The 20,613-nt window shown below is 36.7% G+C and overlaps 1 protein-coding gene across 5 annotated transcripts in view; it reads right to left on the minus strand.

The window, feature by feature from the left end:
* Positions 1 to 20,613, minus strand: part of LOC145670463 (alpha-N-acetylgalactosaminidase) — a 97,981-nt gene that overhangs the window by 51,753 nt on the left and 25,615 nt on the right. Inside the window, exon 1 of one of the 5 annotated variants that reach the window (XM_081739171.1) lies at positions 4,902 to 5,057. The exons of the other annotated variants lie outside the window; for them this stretch is intronic. The gene's annotated coding sequence lies outside the window, so the exon portion shown is untranslated. Of the gene's footprint in view, positions 1 to 4,901; positions 5,058 to 20,613 lie in introns of those variants that run through there. 5 annotated transcript variants of the gene reach the window in all.

Consider the following 20,613-nt stretch of genomic DNA (forward strand, 5'->3'; position numbering starts at 1 on the left):
GGTTCGATCTCAGCTCGCGCAAGTGGATTTTCTGCTGCACAAACACTGTGTGCGTGGATCTTCTCGGTATTCTCGCATTTCCTTCCACTTTCTTCATTCCACAATTTCATTGATGACCATCATCATCGTGTCTTAGCAACGGTGCACAAATGTGGGATGTTAAACTAAAAAAAAAAGCGTGTGATGTCGGTTCGCTTCCCGGTACGGGCACCAAATTTCCAGTGCTGACCCTAAATTGTGAAAATAAAATGAAATCTTTCGGCTTTACGTACTAAGATTTTGCCAGTTAGGCTAGAGGAGACGGTTATGATGAAAAATGAATAAAATGGTGAAATGTATAAAGTGGGAGAAAACGGGAGAACCCCGAGAAAACGCACGCACACGGCGTTTGTCCATCACAAAGCCCCTTGGCGCGAGCTGAGATCGAACCACGGACCCCATGCACCAGAGGTGAATGCTCTACCACTGAGCCAGCACAGCCTCTAACCCAGGATTGTGAGGAAGCTACCTGAATTACGAGATGGTGAATAAAAGCCATGGAAGCCGATGCATTGACAAACATCGCCCAATTAACAACCGTCTACCCTGGTCAGAGGGTTTCCTTGGTTCTAACGACAGGGATTTACGTGGTTGATTGTGGTTCAAGTTTCTTTAGTTCGGCCAAAGCAAACAGGGCCTATTGACTAATGACGGGCCCACACTATACTATAGGGCTTGCTTCAAGGCAAAGAAACCCCACCGATAATCGAAGCCGGGAACAACGCAGAGAAAGCATCCACTTTGCTTAGTCGTAATACTTAGTGGTAAAAGAAGAGAGCTAAGTTTTAAAACCAAAAACTACGCACAACTGCCACGAAAAATCATACAAATAATTCCGCTCACTTAACTCCTTTTAGAAACGATCAGTCAATTCGAAATACTTTTAAAGCAATTTCCGAACACAAACTAAGGAGATAAAAAGATCAGCCCTATCTTACGAAGCTTATTTCTACCTGGTTTATAATGTTTTCAAGTTATAACTAAATAATTGAAAGAAGTAAAAAAGAAAAAATTTCCATAATCCTTTAAGTCGAGTAGTGAATGACTACTTTTTTTTTTTTTTTTTTTTTTTTTTTTACAGAATTGTACCGATTTTTGCGGTTGTAACTCACTATTTTGACCACATTTGATTACAGAACGCGTAATTATTTAATTTCCAATGTAACTACAGAATGAATATTTAATACCATTTGTTCACTTTTCTTACAGTAATTTATTTGAAAATACTTCGATACTTAACTTCCTTTGGTTCGTTTCATATACGCCGCATGCTTCTGAAACGTAGATATTTAAATATGAAACTAAGTTAATCTTTATATGAAAGAATTGATAATGTTTATGCCAATAACAGTGATTTTTTTTTTAAAAAACGCACTACTGAATTGTGTACAGAATAAGAAAAAAATTACAGAATATCAAGAAAAAGTTAACAAATATTTACAACTTAATTTTCCACAATATATATTGGGAACTTTTTTCAGAGATAACACAGGTACAGATGTCTATTGTAGGTAGAAGTCTGTTGAAATCATTAAGGAAACTGTACATGAGGTACCTTTCGACTATTGCAAATCTAGGTTTCGAAATATAGCATAATCATCATCATCATCAAAGGTACTCTGCCAGTATTGGGAGGTCACTTGCCGCAACGGAGAAGCTTTCGTTCCCCATGGTATTCCGCTAACATCTTAGTTTTTACGTACGATTGTTCTATTTTGATATTGTCCATTAGTTGTAGTCTCCTTCGCCCCCTCCCTCTCTTCCCTGCCACCGTAGATTCTAGGATGACCCTCATGATACAGTTCCTTCTTAACCAATATCCCAAGCAGTTTCTCTTCCTCTTCTTAATAATATCTAAAATTGCTCTTTTCTCCCTCACCATTTCAAAGACCCTCTCACTCGTTTTCCGCTCGATCCACCTTATTCTGTTCATTCTTTTCCACACCCACATTTCGAAAGCTGCCAGTAGTTTCTCATCGTTTTTGCGTAATGTCCATCTTTCTGACCTATACAATGCAATACTCTACACGAAGCATTTTGTGAGTCTTTTGTGTCGACAGAATAAATTGTTATTCCGTGTTGTGCGAATGGATACTCTGAAATTAGATACGAAAAGCAGAGAACGACACTTTAATTTTCCATTTACTATTTTATGTAGAAACAAAAATTTTTTTGGAGTGACGAGTAGTATACCGTATTACATTAAATATTCTCATGATAGTTTCATTACCGACCTACGTGGCTCTAGATATCTGTGACAAATCAAGGCAAAAAAGAAACTGAAAAGAGTGCCTAGCTTAGAAAATGTGTGGAACAAGTCGTAGGATAGAGGAACAAGATAGATAGCAGATAGAGGAACAATACTGCATGGCAGGAGAAATCAAGGGCTTGTAATAAGTAGCTACTATTGTCGAATTTTGAATTTCTGTAAATCTGCACACTCCTAACATTTGCATGTCTTTTTTTTTTTTTTTCAATATCAATATGTTCATGAAAAAAGAAATTTTGTCATCAAAAATAGCATAAAGATCATTATGTGCCTATACATTTTGAACAATTATATTGCCAATACTTTAGTCTGGTTTGTGAGAACAAAGAACAATGATCGAGATCACAAGATCAAGATGCATTAATCGAGTTCCCTCGTGGTTAAGTGGTCAACATACGCGCCTTTGGCGTGGAAGGCCCGAGTTCGATTCCTGGCGGAAGCTTATGTGGTTCGGATTCCACGTTAACTATAGGTCCACGTCTCATAATAGTCTCGCTGCTGAAAGGGACGCTAAACTCGAAATTAAATCAAATCGAGACGCACTGAAATCGACATCTCTTGATTTTCTACATCATTTCAATGTAGACAAATTTTACATAAGGATGCAGAGTAATCATGCAATATTATTAGTGTTTAACAAAAGTAAGTTCAAAAATCAGACATATTACTGCAGTAACAAGACAACATTATATTGTGTGGTTAAAGAGAGAGAGAGAGACCAAAATTGCAATTAACTCTTAACGTGGATGGCAAATTGTTCATGATTCTCTCTTGAAGGCAATTTTGAAATCTGTTTCCTGTTCTGTTACGCTCAGTAGCATTGCAGTATATAAATCGAAGGACTTGTAGCAAAAGCAGCCCTTTTCGAAACAAAATTTTTCACAAAAATGTACAGAAAGCTGCATGTTTGTTCAGGTTTTAGAAGGCATCAGAGAGACGTATAAAGAAACAAATTTGCAGAGTTTCTTATACTCTGTACTAGAGAAAGCTCTTTTTTCATTCTTCAGAGAAATTTTGTTTTGACAAGGGCTATTTTCCGAAAAGCCTCTCAATTGATATTAAAAATGGATGCTTTTAATTAGATTATAGACAGACTTAATCATTAGGATTATATACATGCAGGCACATCATCAGCTGCTAATATCTACCGTTTGTGGGAAGGTAACTCTTGGGCCGCGCCGTGATCAGTTTCACACACGACAAAATAAAGTCGCTTATAACTCAGGCACTATTAGTCCTACACTAATATAAGTATGCATTTTTTGAAAGAGTATAAAATGGCGAAGAACTTTCATAGGAATCATTTATCCAAATTCGATCTTGTAAAGAATCTGTGACTAAAAATCTGACTTCACGCGCAACCAATACTGAGTAAAAATGAAAATAACAAGAAAACCATTATATTTAGCTTAAAAATGCACTACAGTCAAATTGTAGAAGACAATTAGGCAAACAAAATGAAAAAAAGTTTGGATGCTTTAGCTCCAATGGTTACGGAGTTATAGTGAACAATAGAAACGGCTAAAATTTCGGCTTTCTCCTCCTCCCCCTCCGCTCCCAGGAGGATTTTTTTCTGGCATCCGGCATTTTTGCGATTAGTGATGGGTATATATTCAAAAAATATCGGATTTCAAATTGTTACATGATTTGCCCTTAAACTCGAAAAGGAGGGCACTTTTGGCAAGTTGCCTAGACTATATACATTAAATATTCTAAATATCTTGATCTATTTATTAATATTTTATGTAAAAAGTTTCTTTCATATTTAATGAACTTTCTATTTAATGCACTGTAAAGAGAGATGTTTTACTCGAGTCAGCTTTTTCTGTCACTCGTGTGCGCCTTAGAGGTGCATATATACAGAAAGGGAAAGTAAAAGATGACACCAAAAAGTACAGAAAGTGCTCAAGTTTAAGAGGTACACATAACAATATAGTATGGAGTTAATGTGTATTATTCATTGTTGGCGGAAAGTTTTCTTCTTTTTCTTTTTTCTTTTCTCCACATCAAAGGATTACACCGAAAATTTTACAGAACTAATAAGTTTTTCATTGTTGCATTGTTATGTTCTCAATGATTATGCATTGTAAATATTGGTTTTAAAAAAATATGAATACAGTATGTTAAACTTGAAATTAAACAGAATTTCCCAAGAATTGTGCTATATATTTTAAATCATGCTTTATGCTTTATTTTCTAAAATTATGCTTTCAAAATTAGTTTCTTCCGGACCATTAGACAACCAAACTATGTTCAAGGTACCAATCATATATGTGTAAATTGCTGTTATGCTTTTTATGCTTTTGGGTTGCCCTACTAATGAGATATAGACCAAAATTATGATTAATTCTTAATGGCTAATAGATATAGCCCAAAATTATAATCAACACTTAATGGCTAATGAGAAATCGACCAAAATTATGATGAACTCTCAATGGCTAATAAAATATAACCCAAAATTATGATCAATTCTTAATGAGATATAGCCCAAAATTATGATCAACTCTTAATGGCTAATGAGACAAAAAGAAAACTCAAATATGTATTCGAATAATTTTTAGTGCACTAATCTCTAAATACTTAGTCAACATACCTTGAGCTTTAGAAATGCATTGGCACATTAGCGGAGCTCCCTCTTAGTACACATCCAACTCACAAGGAAAGAAAAACAAACATCACTAGATAAGATATCGGTCTATTTCTACGAACACTATGCGATATTGCCACTTGAATGAACCAGAAGAAAATTCAATCCAAAACAAACAACAAACTTTCTACGATCCTTAAAATAACCATAACTTCAGAAAAAAAATGCACGTAAACTACATATTGTCGCTGACAAATTTACGAAAACATAGAAAGTACCGGGTTTTCCAAGTTCACTACTTTCAAAGAGCCAGATGATCAACCAGCATGACAAGTGTAGGAGGCGACAAACGATGTAATGAAGGAACTAAAACACTCAACCGTTCAAGCGAAGTGGCCTTCACAATAGAATTTCACCCATTTTCAAGGTTTTTCGTTTTTTCTTCTTATCTTTTGCTGAATTTTCTGCCACCAAGTTAGTTATCGAGTGAAAGCGTCTTCAACAAACAAAACAATAACCACAAAACAAAATACAAGTTTGCACTTTACTTCTTGAGGTCAAGGTGTAGTTAAATTATGAATTCTTCCGTTCTTCATTCCTTTTACGAACGTACAAAATTGCGTAGTTTCACTCATAATAATAACTTGTAGTAATTTCCCACTTAATACTCACATTATTACAACATATTATTAGACTTCCAAACTTTCTTATGTAGAAGTATCGGAAGTCTTATACAACCGGTATATCAGCTTGTCTGTTGACAGGTATTAGAGCAAAGACACTAACAGATATCGAGAAGTGCTTTTCTGGAATAGATTCAGGGATCCAAGAAGAGGTTCTACTATCTCCATTCATTTTGTATTCAAACCGGAAGAGAAATAAATTCATTTCCGCTTTCAATATTAAAATCTACGTAAAACAAGAATGGTTAAGAGTTATCGAAAAGTGGTTTCTCGGAACCAGTTTCGTATCCGAAGTATAGGTTCCATATCCTCCCTTAACCCTGAATTCAAACTGGAAGCAATAAAGTCAACTATTTCCGGTTTTAACGTTTGTCACTATATAGCAAAATGGTTAACAGATAGCGAGACATGATTTTCTGAAATCAATTAAGCATCATACCAATAGACATCACCAATCTAATTAAACTATTAAAACAGGAATTGGTAAAAAAAAAAAAATAAATAAAAAACAAACTAAAACTTACAGTTTTAATATGAATTTCCACACAGCAAAAATGGTAATAGAGAAATTTACCTTTTTAGTATGGCTTTAACTCCCAAGAGGCACGTTCCTTCTCTGACCCTACACTCTAAAGTACAGGGTTATTATAAATGATGGACCCATTTTTAAAAATTCGTAGTAATTAAAGTACAAATCCAAAATGAACAATCTTTATACCAATGGAAAGAGGAAGGTTGAAAGTTTCGGTGGGCAATGATGGTTCCCGAAGCGGCCGATAGAGTTCGCGCGGCAAATGGGCCGCCATTCGTTTCCCTCTTCTTTCTGAGTGAGATGGCTACCGTTGAGCACAAGGTTTTCTGCATTATTGAGTTAGCAAGAAGTGAGTCACAAATTGTAGTGTAGCGGGCACTACAATGTTAAGGGGTTATGTTAAGGAAGCTGTTTACGTCCCATCTCTACCAATAACCCTGGACGATCTGCGGAACCGTATCACAGCTGCCGTGCACTCAGTAACAGTAGATACACTTGCTCGTGTGTGGGACGACGAGTTCAGCTACCGCATAGATGTTTGCCGTGCAGCAGACGGTGGACACATTGAACATTTATAAGGTATTGCAAAAAAAAAAAAAAAAAAACTTTGAAACTTCCACTTTCCATTGGTATAAAGATTGTTCATTTTGGGTTTGTACTTTAATAAATACACATCTTTAAAAATGGGTCCATCATTTATAATAACCCTGTATTATCGGCTCAACTGTGATTACTCCTAGTTCTGAAAACCATCTCGTCACGTAGAGACAAGGAAAATAGAAAATTACCTCCAAGTATGGTTCTTATTTTATTCTGCACCGCAATGCATTACTAATTGATAGAGACGAAACTTTTTCGTAACAATTTTTATATTTTGTACCGTTAATTATCACAATTTTCGCATTTATTTTTTTTAATGTAGCACGTTTTTTTTTTCTCTTTAATATGGAAGTTGTAAACAGTATAGTTTTGGTAGTAAGGTGTATATCTAATACAAAATGAGCTTATACCTTAATTAGGTGCACATTCTAACTAATGTATTCGCTGAAATATAGAAATTGATGCAAAAATTTGAACACTTCTTCTAACCTTATCTTTAGTTCAAGGATAACATGCAGTAAGATATTACCAATTCTCCTTTCAAGTTTGCTCCTCTCAATACTTGAAACTGGCAACCATATTGAACGTAACGAGCTGACAGCAAAAGACCTGTGGTTAACTTTTAAACTGTTTAACAATGATACAATGTCAATTTCCTTACTCTCACTGTTGAAAACTTTAATAACCCTACTTTTAAATTCACGGTGAGCAACCAACAGATCATGAACGTTTTCACCACAAAACACAGTCAATGATTTAAACAACAGTTCAGTTTTGTTAAACTCTACGGGCCGTATGCAGAGTTATTTTGACGCGTGATTAGTGCCATACTAGAGAGTTCGACTAACATAAGGTTCCTGTAGTAGTCAGGCCTTTAGTATGACGTTAATCATTCTTCAAAACGACTCTGCATAAGGCGGTACATCTTTTATGAAGTGAACAGTTTCTGGATCAAATAACTTGCACAGCTTTTATCGTAAATACAACGTTTTTTAAAAGTTAAATGATATTGTAAATGCGTTTTTTAGTTATTACTGTATTAGCAATAATTAGCAAGAATTCCACTTTTTCGTTTTCATTCACATTTATCGCAAGTAATGCCGAATTTCGCAAAAAATCGCGATAATATAAACGTGATTTCTGGGTCTGAAACGAAAAGTTTGAGGTTTCCTGAAAAATATGCGCATTCTTTTAACCTTTCGCACATATCGCATTAACAAAAAAGTTTCGTCTCTACTAATTAGCCACCATTGTTCTAAACATATCGGTTTTGGAAATTAGTGCAGGTGCCCTCACAGTTTATGATTGGTGATCTCGGAATATGGAATACAACTCCGGGTTAGGGGGGTTCCGAAGGTACTCCTTTGAAATTTTTGAAAATTTACCCTCATGAAAATGCAGTTTTATGTATTTTTGAATGAAAATGGAATTTCTTCGTGCGTTTTCCTTTTTCTTTCTTTTTTTTTTTTTATACAGTAGAAAATTGTATTCCTGAATGAGTATATGGTGGCGTAACCAGGCTAATCACCTTTCTAAGTTCTGGTCACGCCATTCTTAACGAAGACCACTTTTGACACATGAAGTGTGAAAGATTTTAGCTGAAAATATCATGGAAAAACTTGTTCAACTTGTCACTTAAAAAATCCTTAGCGCCATAATGCTGGATTCTTACGTCTTTTCATCCCTGGTAAAGCCTGCTCAAACTTTATATCCTCCCCACATCCATCTCCGCTCTAACCAAGAAAGTTCTGTCGCATTTTCACCCACCACCTTCGAACGTCGATATGTCACTTAAGACGTACCACGAAGATCATAAATTTCCCATTAGCATCGACGACCTTCTGCCAACTTGGTGGGCCGTGAAGCGAAGAAGGTATCAAAAGTGTATTTTGCACCTCTAATAGGGATTTGAACTGGCGTCCTCTAACGTGTTTGTCCAAGGAATGGAATAGGTCATATCGGATGGTGTAACGTCCGGGCAGTACGGTGGATGCAATGTTTCCCATCCAGGGCGCAGAATGGTGTCCCGGGTCATCCTAGCTACGCGTTGTCCTGTAGCAGGAGGTCCCCTTTGCGATTCAGAAATGCTGGCTCCAGGGAGTTTTTCTTGAACATGGCTCAACTGCTGACAGTACACATCATGTGGGACCCATCGATCCAACTTGTAGTGCTTCCCAAGTTGATGGAGGTGCTGCCGAACGGTTTCTCCACTCACACTGAATTGTAGTCACAGTTCCTCATATGTCTGGCCACTGTTCGCCTCAATTGCTGCCTAAAGAGCTTCATTTTGTACATATGTTGTTCTTCCGACACATGGAGCGTCTTCGAATGTTTCGTCACCGTCCTTGAACTTGTTAAATCATCGCTGCACTGTCCGCGTAGTCACGACACCCTCATATATTCTGCCCCGCTGCAGCAGCGTTTGACCCAAGTTTGAACTCGTTCAGCATAAACGCCCTTATGACGCTATGTGGAGGTCCCATGTTCACTCTGTGCTTACGCAACTTCACGGTGTAACTGAACTGCCACAACCAGGTAGAATGTTGGATATACCCACACCAACAACTAACCTCCGCCTTATCTTCATTCGCATTCAACTCACGGTGTGAGGGCTAATTGAACGAAGACCTCTACAAAAAGCGACAGAACTTTCTTGGCTACCTTTATAATATTGGTTTCTAGTATGATTTAAGAATGCGATGGAATATTATAATTTTCTCTTGTTTTTCTTTTTTCTCTTGTTTCTTCTTCTAATTCTCTTACTCTCTTTTAAGTGTCAATGTTGAGCACGCCCACAAAATTTCTAGGAGATGCTCGAACACTGTCGCACGCTTGGAGTGGATATCCGTAATTTTCAATGAAAAATTATCATTTATTTCAATAATAAATTTAGTGATGGCCTAAATTTTCCGGAATCCCGGATTTTGCAAAATTTATTTTCCAGAATCGGAAGTTTCACTTTCCGGATTCCTGAAAAATTCAAAGGGTTTTCTAAATTCCGGCTTTTTTCCGAAATCTGAAATTGTGTGAATTCTAGAATTTTCTAAATTCCGGATTTTTTCCGAAATCTGGAAGTTTCTAAATTCTGGGATTTTTCCAATTTTACTTTCCGCATTCCGGAAAGTAAACATTACAGAACTGGTCATCCCTGTTCAAACCTACGCGAGTAAACAAGAACAAATGTTTGCTCTAGCGAAGAAGTCACGTAAGCTATACACTTGCAAATCCACCTCAAGTAACTATGAAAAACGTAACGAACAAAACATTCAATTTGTCTTTGTCCTTAGAAATCAACCACAAATGCTTATTAGTTTCACTGGCAACGACATCAGAAATTTTCAGACGCAATTTCACAACATAAAACCAAAAGATCCACAAAATAATGTCTTTTGGATCATCAATAAATATTTCTCACGTCATGTTTTAAATAATGATAACAATATTTTGTCACAGATTGACATTTACGAGGCTAATGACGTAAGTTTCTTTTGTTCTATAACGATGGCGCAGAATATGAAAGATCTACACACTTCAATTCACAAACTATAAATTTTCCATTATGAAATTCTGTGGTATGCAATGTATATGTAAAATCATGCAACTACGGCATTTTTTTTTATTACGTGTTAGCAGAAATATTTCCAGGAATTTATTTTCTTTGGGTAACGATCAAACTTAACCATAAAACAAATGTAACAAGAGATGAATAAAGCACATGATTCTGAGGCTGCAGTAAGCGATGATATGGCTATGACTAGACTTCCAAACCCTGCTCTGTATCAATGTTCGTATGTTTCCTTACGAAAATTTCCCCTTCATCTCAGGCACGTAGCCAGGATTTCGTGAAGGAAGGGGGGGGGGCGTGACATGAAATACTGTGATCATCACACCAGGGGCTCGATCATTCTAAACTATTTTACTGGAACATATATTGATTCGTTTAGCCAGGATTTCGTAACGGGGGAGGAGGGGCGTGATATAAAATTCTGAAGGCTCAGGAGCTGGATCAATGTAAACTACTTTTGGTTTGTTAGGACAATAAGAGTATTTTAATATTTTTATTTTATAAGTATTTTAATAAACTATGAAGAAATCTCGAGTAATAAAAGAATAAAAAAAAAGTTATTGAAAAAGATTTTACAATATTTACGCTCCTTTCTTTGTTCATTCAAATATAACAATTTTTCTTTCATTATGATCTCAACTATTATGAAAAGTGCATATTCACTATTATAAAAAGTATATACTCGATAATGTCTTTTAAAATATTTTACAATATATGCGATCCTTTTTCTGTTGAATCAAATGCTAATAGAACTCCTTTTCCATATAAATTTTTGTTTTTATTATTCCGTCAACTACTGTCGGTTCCAAATGACAGGTTAAAGGAGCAGTAGAAAATTGTTTTTGAAATAACATGTTTGATTCTGGAAGGATGCGATGACAAAAAAGTATGATAAAAAAATGTCCACGCTGTTACTCCACGGCGCTGTACTTTGTGAAGCTTGAAATCTCCCTGACTAGTAGTAGAAATTCTGAGAATTCTGCAACTTGCAAGTAATACAAATCTCCTCATAAGAAAGATTAACCAAAAGCTTCCTGTAGTTTTTTTTTTTTTTTTTTTTTAACGCTGATCCTTCTTTTTCACATTTCATTTTGTTTCATCCTTCCTTAATTTTTTCATTTCTGGTCTCGAAGGGGGGCCCGGACCCCCCTCTTGGCTACCTGCGTGCCTCACCTAACATAAAATTTTTCCTTATCTTACCAAATCTTCCATAGTTGGTTGAATATCCAATTCCTATGACAGAAGTTCAACGGCGTCGACTTTCCAAAATTTATGTGGGTGTATATCAATGGCGGGACGTGTTATTTGTTTCCAGGGGAGTCTCGATATTTTTGATTGATTTCCTTTAAGTTAAAATCTTTTATGAACACCGTCATAAAGGGATGTGCTGTGATAAAGTAAAATATACCGGTACTATAAGGGTAGGTTACACTGAGTTAAACGTAAAGAAACAGGTTCAAACCCGAGTTCAAGTTTTGAGGATAAGTTACTGTAATGAATATTCCCAACGTATGTAATAGTAACATTAATTGTATGCTTTAAACAACTTACATGATGCACAGTGATTGCAAGAGGCAATGATATCAATACGTTACTAAGAGAAAATATTACATTCATACAAATTAAAATGACAAATCTTCATAAAAGCAAATAATTTTAATGGCATTGCAGAAAGAGCTTCTACGGAATTTGTTGTGGTCAGAAACTGCAAAGTAACTAACTTAAGGTTACTTTAAAGGGACAAGTTTTGCCGATAGATGTCACTACAGTCTTCGTATATCTCTCATGTATTTTTTACCTTTCACGATAATTCACGATTTCTCTTACAAAGTTCAAACTAGAGATTTCAAACTTTTAGAGAAGGAACTTCATAACCTATCGAAGACAACAATCCGTGCCGATTTTTTATTTTAAATTTTCTTCATTGTTGAAATGGCTTGTTTGTTGAAAGGGATATCCAAACCTCTGACAATATAACTCTAAGTATATATATATATACCAGGTTACAGATCTAATTTAAAACTAAATAAAAAGTACAGACCAAACCACTAAATTTTCTTGCTTTATTTTCTTAAACTAAAAGCACAACTATTTTCTTAAACTAAACAGCACAACTATCATGTTGTGCTGTTATTAATGGAATAATTTCAAACACGAACAAAATTCGGAAAACTTCACCCCCCCCCCTCCAAAAAAACTTCTACAAAAGTAAACTACCTTTTGTAAATCTGTCCATAAGAAGTAACCATATGTAACCATCTGCCATATGTAGGGTTATTACTGAAATATCTGTTTATAGAATAATGACAAGATCGCAGGAGCTGTACTTTATAAAACTGTTTGAAAAAACTCACTCCAAGACTAAACTACCCCCTGTAGATATTCTCATGGAGGTTATTTAACAATATTTAGGAATAATAATGAAATATTTATACAATATGAAGAAAATCGCCTGAGTCGTTTTTGAGAAAATAGTCTGTAAAGAAGCTCATCCCCAATACAAGAGTAAACTGCTGTGAATTTTTTCATGGGGAATAACTTACACAACGTTGTAAGTTATTAATAAAATATTTTTGAAATATGAACAAAATTACCTGAGTAGTATTTGAGAAAATTGTCCGAAAAAGTTCACCCCAAGAATAAACTATTACGCCTCGATTACTTATACCATGTGATGGGATTGTTTTCGAAAAAATTGATTTATGAAATACAAAGCAAATAGTCTGAGCTCTTTTTGAGAAATATTTTGAGAAAATCGACTTCTTTTTTTTATTTCTACCCTTATTTTTAGGAGTAGAAAGAAAATTCGAAACCACCTGGAGAATCTCATTAAAATCTTAAAATCTGGTTGAGATATGTTGAATGGTATGGCTCTAGGCGAGTGTGACATCAGGGTGAACAGACTGACAGTCCAAAAATCACTTTTTCGGTGTCTATGGACCACGAATTGTATAAATCCGTTGAAATTCCGAATTCGATTTTTGCACTGGAAATAGTTTACTCAAAATTTGGGAGGGAAATGATAAAAATTTGGTGAAGAATAGCAAATTCAGCGGTTACGTCAAAGTTCTCGAGGGAATCGGCACCTTGTAACTGTAGAAATAAGTTTAGTTTGTTGCAGTTTTTTTAAATGGCAGTTTTTTCAGTGTTATCTTGGAAATTTTGGGAGTTATAAAATTATGGCCCTAATATTATCTGTGAATAATCTTGCAATGTGTCGACCACGTATCACAGAACCAAGAGCTTTTTTTTTTTTTTTTTTTTAATGAAATAAAATCTTCGTTTTACGACCCACGATTATGATGTGTAAGCTGAAAGGCACAGTGATGATAAGAAACGAGAGAAGCGGTGGAATGAAGAAAGGGAGAAGAAACGGAAGAACCCCGAGAAAACCCACACACATGGTGTTTGTATACCACCACTGGTGAAAATCCCGGGGACATGAGGGGGAGACAATGTTCCCCAAATCTTTGAACTGGGGGACTTCCCCCCCCCCCCCAATAATCCGATTTGAAATGTGTTTTTGACGGAGAAGTGTAGGTAAAGATTTGTGTCTGATTGCCACAAAGGAAAGTGGGATGAAATTGATGTCCCATGCTGTATAATATACAACAAGTTCACCTCAGAAATCATATTCATTTACCGTAATATGAGTCTCATCTCTCCACCACCCACCCCCAGAATAAACCTCAAATCTACCCGCCTTCCAAAGTTGAAGATAACTCTGCTCCCGTCATCCTCCACAGTATTGGTTTCCAACTTCAAAAACATTTTGAATTTTTGCTTTAAAAAAAAAATATGGGAACGGTCTTCCCCCCTCCGTTAATGTTGAAGACAGATTTGCGCCGATGTCTACTACAAAGCCAACTTGGAGTGAGCTGAGATCGAATCAGGGACCCCTACGCACCAGCGTTGAAGAACTCCCTCATATTGGCAACACAATGTACTACTTTCTTCTGTTGCCACATTCTTTTTTAGATCACAAATTTTATGCCTGCAATTCGTGCTCATAACCAATAATTTTAAGTTTGCAACAGAAATTCTACGAGTAAGTTTTTACTCAAGCAATTCCTTCGCAGCCGTTGCTTTATTAAGACGTCCAAAGCTTGACAATATCTCTGAAGACTTGAAAAGAATTTCCCACGCTTTCAGTTATCTCCCATACAAATCTCTACGCTTAACGAATACAAAATTTCATAATCTGTCAAAATATCGGTAGGAGAGATGTTGAGAATGTTTTCACACGATCTTTACTTTCCTTCTTTTTCTTATCTATTGAATCGTGGAAATGTAAAAACCTCAAAAGCTATCTTGAGCAAACACTTACGATTAATCATGGGCAATTAGCACTTAGCTTTGATGCTATAACGCCCAATGCCACTTTTCTTTGAAAACGCATGAGATAGTAATTGCTAGCACTGGAATTTCCATCAACAAACTATCCCATGAGTATTGTATCATCGCTAGGAACTCTGCCACTTTCAAACAAAGGCTATTATATAAAGGTAACCAAGAAAGTTCTATCGCTATTTTACCCACCACCTTCGAACATCGACATGTCAGCTATGTCCGGGGAGTATGGCGGATGTAATAGAGTGTTTCCCATCCAAGGCGCAGAATGGTGTCCCACGCCATCCTAGTCATGTGGGGCTTAGAGTTGTCCTGTAACAGGACCCCTTTACGAATCAGAAGTGCTGGCTCCAGAGTTTTGAGTGTTTCTTCAACACGGCTCAAATGCTTACAGTACACAGTTGTATTGATGCTCTGACCAGCTGGTAGCAGTTCCCGATGCACGATGCCGCGAGCAGTCCACCGAACACACGGGAGGACCTTCTTCTGGTGTAATGCTGGTTTCGGCTGTTTCGGAACCAGTTCGTGGGATGCTAACCAATGATGATAGCGCCGTCAAACTTCGTACAGAACCCACTTATCATCACATATCAACATCCTGTACAGAAATGGCTCCTTCCTCAGACAAGACAGCAAAGAAACAAAAGTGCCTGTTCGCGTTGCCGGAGTCAAATCATGTGGGACCCATCGACCCAACTTATAGTGCTTCCCAAGTTGATGGATGTACTGCCGAATGGTTCCTCCACTCATACTGAATTGTAGTCCCAGTTCCTTACATGTCTGGCCACTGTTCGACTTAATTGCTACCTGAGATCTTCATTTTGTACATGTGCTGGTCTTCCGGTATGTGGTGAGTCTTCGAGTGTTTCGTCCCCGTACTTAATATTGTTAAACCACCCTTGCACTGTCCGCGCAGTCACGTCATCCTCATCACAGGCCTAGCATACTTCCGCCTCGCTGCAGTGGCGTTTGACCACACGTCCTCATGACGCTCTGTGGAGCGTCCTATGTTCACTCTGTCCTTACGCAAGTTCACGGTGTAACTGAATTGCCACAATCTGGTAGTACGCTGGATATACCCACACCAACAACTGACCTTCGCCTTATCTCCATTCGCATTCAACTTTAATGCGAAATGGTACCTCCTCAATTCGCAATGCGAGGGCCAATTGAACACCTAAATCTACAAAAAGCGACAAAATTTCCTCGATTAACTTTGTATTTAGGGGCTGCTTTGAAGTAACATCAAAGATGTGGTACCTTTTCCTCTTTATTTTGGACACAACAAAAAATACATAAATTGCGGTATAGAGTCTTCTAATCATTTACAATTTTAAGAAGCCGAATTCTCCACAAAGGTAAAGAATCTACCTAAGTTCGAGCAGTACATGCGGTCCGGAAGTAACATTTTATATATATATATATATATATATATATATATATATATATATATATATATACGAGGGGCGTCCAATAAGTTGACTGCGTAGGCAGAAAGGAAGGAGCAGAGTTGATCACGCCTGACACGCATGCCAAGTCCATTGTGGGAAACCCCACTGCGCAATTTGCAGTCAGTCGGAGCTACACAACGGTCGTAAGCGGAGTGTTTATGTTAACGCCGCGTAGCAAATGTTTGTCCACACGGCCCGGAAGGTTCAAGCTGCCATTGCTGGCTGTGGTTTCCAAGTGTTAAATCATCCTCCCTACAGTCTGGACATGGCCCGTAGTGACTATTTCCTCTTCCGAGACCTTAAGTAACACCTGTGTGGGAAAACGTTTTTCGTCGGACAACGAGGTCCAACAGGCTGTTTCCCACTGGTTTGCAGGTCATGACAAAGCCTATTTTTTCTCTCTGGGATTTCTTCGCTTCCTAGAAAGTAGCGACGATGCATAGAGCTCCATGGAATCTCAGCAAGTAATAAGTTTATTTCGATGCTTTCTTTTAAAGACAAAGCAACTCAAAAAAATGTATGCTGGCAATACTGTAAGTCTTCATCTCTATTGTTCGTAATTGAAGCGAGGAAAGTTGAACAAGACAGTTCGAAAGTCTCTGTCTGTTGCGGTCTTACAGTCCAAGGAACGATTGATTCTTTTTGTTTTCAGTGAACAATCAACAGAAATGTTTGTTTGGATATGCTAGAGAATTACGTCTTTTCTCAGATATATCCGCATTTTTTTTTTTTTTTTCAACAAGATAGGGTTCCTCTTCAATAATCACTGGATCGGACGCAGCTGGCTCACAGCATGGCCTTCAAGATCCCCTAATCTATCCGAAGTGGATTTTTTTCTTTGGAGATACATAAAGGACAATGTTTATAGAACTCCAGTATCGAATTTAGTTGACTGGCGGCGGGGGATTGTTGGTGATTGTGAAACCACAACAGCGCAAATGCTTGAAATACATAGACAGAATTTCGTTTGGACGTCTGTAGAGCAACACGTTGTGCACACATGGAGATTTACTAATCAGCATAAAAGCTTAACTACTTTGACTTTCGAAAGAAAAAAACGCATTGAAATACACTTATTACTTCGTGAAGTATAATTTATTATTATTATTATTATTATTATTATTATTATTATTATTATTATTATTATTATTGTTATTATTATTATAGTGGCGGTGCCGGACACCCTGTATATAATTCTATGCGACTTGAATTCAAATTTGGTAGTTAAAAACTAAATCAGAAAGATATATACAACAACATTTAGTATATTGGATAAGTTTTCTTCAGTTAATTTGTACCTATACAGTTTAAAATTTTTACTGGTAACTTCTCTCAAAAGCCGCCACTGATTCGTAATAAATTACCCCGACAAATTACTATGAAGAATATAAGTCGCGAGATCCTGAGAGGACGCTGCTATCGAGGCACATTCCCCACATACTAATGCGCTTCCCACAACTGTACTATTATTTCGAGAATTTCGCACTGGTCAAAAGTGTTAGCCACAAGACGAGACAAAAAAAAACAATGTTTTCTCGTCTCGTCTCCATTCTCGGAAAGCTTTCCTCTTCTGGGTTTGTAAATTTGTGTTCAAAATTTAGGCTGAGATTTCTTTCTTAATTTTAACTAGAAGTTGTCATAATCATAGGCGCCAAGGTACATGGGTCCTCCGGGGCTCAAGCAGCCATTCGAGATTTTTAATAGGGATGGGCAAAACCGGTTTTTATAAAAACCGAAAACCGGTTTCTATAAAAACCGCAACCCGAAAAACCGACATTTCGGTTTTCTCCAAAACCGGTTCGGTTTTTCACCGAAACTGGTTTCGGTGAAAACTTTTCGAAAAAACACAAAACTATTTCTGTGGAAATGGATTCGGTTTCCGGAGAACAACGAAACACCATTCTGGTCAGAAATAGAACAAAGTTTGGAAAAAAAATGGAATGGGTTTTGAAGAAAACCGAAACCGGATCAGGTGAAAAACCGAACCGGTTTTGGAGAAAACTGATAACCGGTTTCGAAGAAAACCGAACCGGTTTTTTGAAAATTTTCAAAAAAAACCGGTTTCGGTTTTTCTGAAAACCGAAAAACCGGTTTTTGTGCCCACCACTTAATTTTTAATGGTTGTTCAGCAACCACTGGTTCTTTTTTTTTCCTTTGGCCAATATTGCTGAACACATTTGCGATAGAAAAAACAGGATCAAAGTTTCAATGTTAAGAGTCTTGTTCAATAAAGTTTAGATGATCGTGGTAATAATAATAATAATACATTGGTAAATAAATAAGTAAATTCAAGTAAGTCCCTCTGCGTTGCGAGAAGGCCACGAAAGGTGCGATATAGCAACATGTAAATGAAATGAAATCTTTAAGTTCTACGTCCCACGTTATGCCGGCTAGTCTGTAGGAGATGATGATGAAAAGAAATGAAGGAAAGAGTGGAATAAAGAAAGTAGGAGGAAACGGAAGAACCCGAGAAAACCCACACACACAGTGTTTGTCCACCACAAAGTGACGACGCGAGCTGGGATCGAACCAAGAATCTCATGTTCCGGAAGTGAACACTACCACTGAGCCAACGCGGCCCTATATTATTGGAGTATACTGTGTAATGATAGCGTATCTTTAGACATTAATGGATGCTTTTCAGTACGTTCATACTATGATTTTATCAATGTATAGTTTTTACACTGGATCATGTCGCACAGCCAAAGGAGGAATGTTACAAATCAAACAATGACAATTTTGTGTTACGAGCACCGTTGGATAGAACGAAACGAGCTCCATCTTGCGGTATATTGGCTTAAAAGTAACTCAAAAATTTACCCGCAGAGGGCAGTGATACCAATATCCCAGGGAACGGTTTTAATGTATAGTACAAACTAAAACACTGGTTTTTGTTGTTGTAATGCACTTTATCCGAGTGTGTGATGTAACATAAACATTTTTTTTAGATCTAAGACCTGGATGAACTACTGGCTAACATCTCGCATGAAAGATTACAAGAGCATTTACTACAATATCTAACGACAGAAAAGTAATTGCAAACTGAAAATATAAGTTAAATTCGGTAAGAAAGAAAACATACCTGATTTCCTTCCAGAAAAGTATTTATGTCCTTACTTTGCAAGCCGTAGAGAAGCCAGTATTTGAAAAATCCGAGAAAATTTGGCCAGAAATAACAATCCAATGTGTCATTGACAGAACAACACAAATGATTTCTCCAAAAATGCCACAAAGAAAGTCAAATAAGAAAGAAAGAAAAAAAAGCACACTACACAACAATTACAATAATGATATTCAAAAGAGCTTGTCCGGTTGAAAATGACGAAACCACACACCACCATAAACTTCACAAATCACTAAACCACAAATTTCATCGGAACGTTCACACTTCTTCAAACGAGCATATAGAAAAGCGAAAGTTGGCGTTTTTACCTCTCATCCAATCCCGTTAGGATCATCTGAATATAATGTAAATTATTATCAACCTGGGATTCTTCTTTCGTCCATTTGTAAGCACAATATGTCTCCAGGGCTACTACAAGATCTTAATGAAATGCATTGTTACTACAACTAAATGTTTTTAAAATCTTAATAACAATAAGAATTTGATAAATAAAGTCATTTAGAAGACAGAAGAACAGTTAAATCATCTGCATTGTAAATATCATATTGATTCGCATGACTACAGAATCTTCTATATGGCTTGATAATGAACCATATTATTTTCCAGAGTCCAAGTATTCAACATGGAATAAATAATTCAGCACTTGCGCTAAGCAATCTTATAAGCACAATCTATACCAGGGCGCCGATTTTTCTGTAAATTTGGGGGGTCCCATTCAGATGCAGAAGATATATATATATATATGAAGATTTTAAGACAAATTGCACTCAAATTATGCCAAATATTGTATATTCATAAATACAATAGGGGCCCACATGAGCTACGGGGGCCCGGGCCCCCTCGGCCCCCCGGGATCGGTGCCCTTGTCTATATATAAATAAAATAAAAGTGACTATGTTTGTGACTTAATAACTCTTCGACCGATCTCGATCAAATTTTGAACATACATGAAATTTAGGCCTGAGATGTTTTTTATTATTTCACTTTGACAGTCCAACTTAGGGGAGGGGGAGGTATATAAAAAAAAAAGATCGAAAAAGACTGATATTAGTGTCGAATACAGTTTTTTTTTTTTTTTTTATGGGGTCGCTGAGATGAACAGTGACACTTTTGATGCCGTTTAAATTAAAATTCAGCCCCGCAACTTGACGGAGGGAGGATATATATATATATATATATATATATATATATATATATATATATATAAATGATCGATATTAGAGTCGAATCCATAGTTTTCGGTGTCGCTCAGATGAACAGTAACCGACACTTCGGATGCCGTTTAAATCTAAATTCACCCCACAATAGTAATATTTAATTTTTTATTTGTATAGATTACATATTATGTTCTGATTTTTCATTATATTTTGTTTGTTTCTATCGATTTGAGAGCATTTGAGTAATATTAAAAAG

This window comes from Thermobia domestica, chromosome 14 (assembly GCF_964235325.1).
Source record: "Thermobia domestica chromosome 14, izTheDome1.hap1.1, whole genome shotgun sequence".
NCBI lineage: Eukaryota > Metazoa > Arthropoda > Insecta > Zygentoma > Lepismatidae > Thermobia > Thermobia domestica.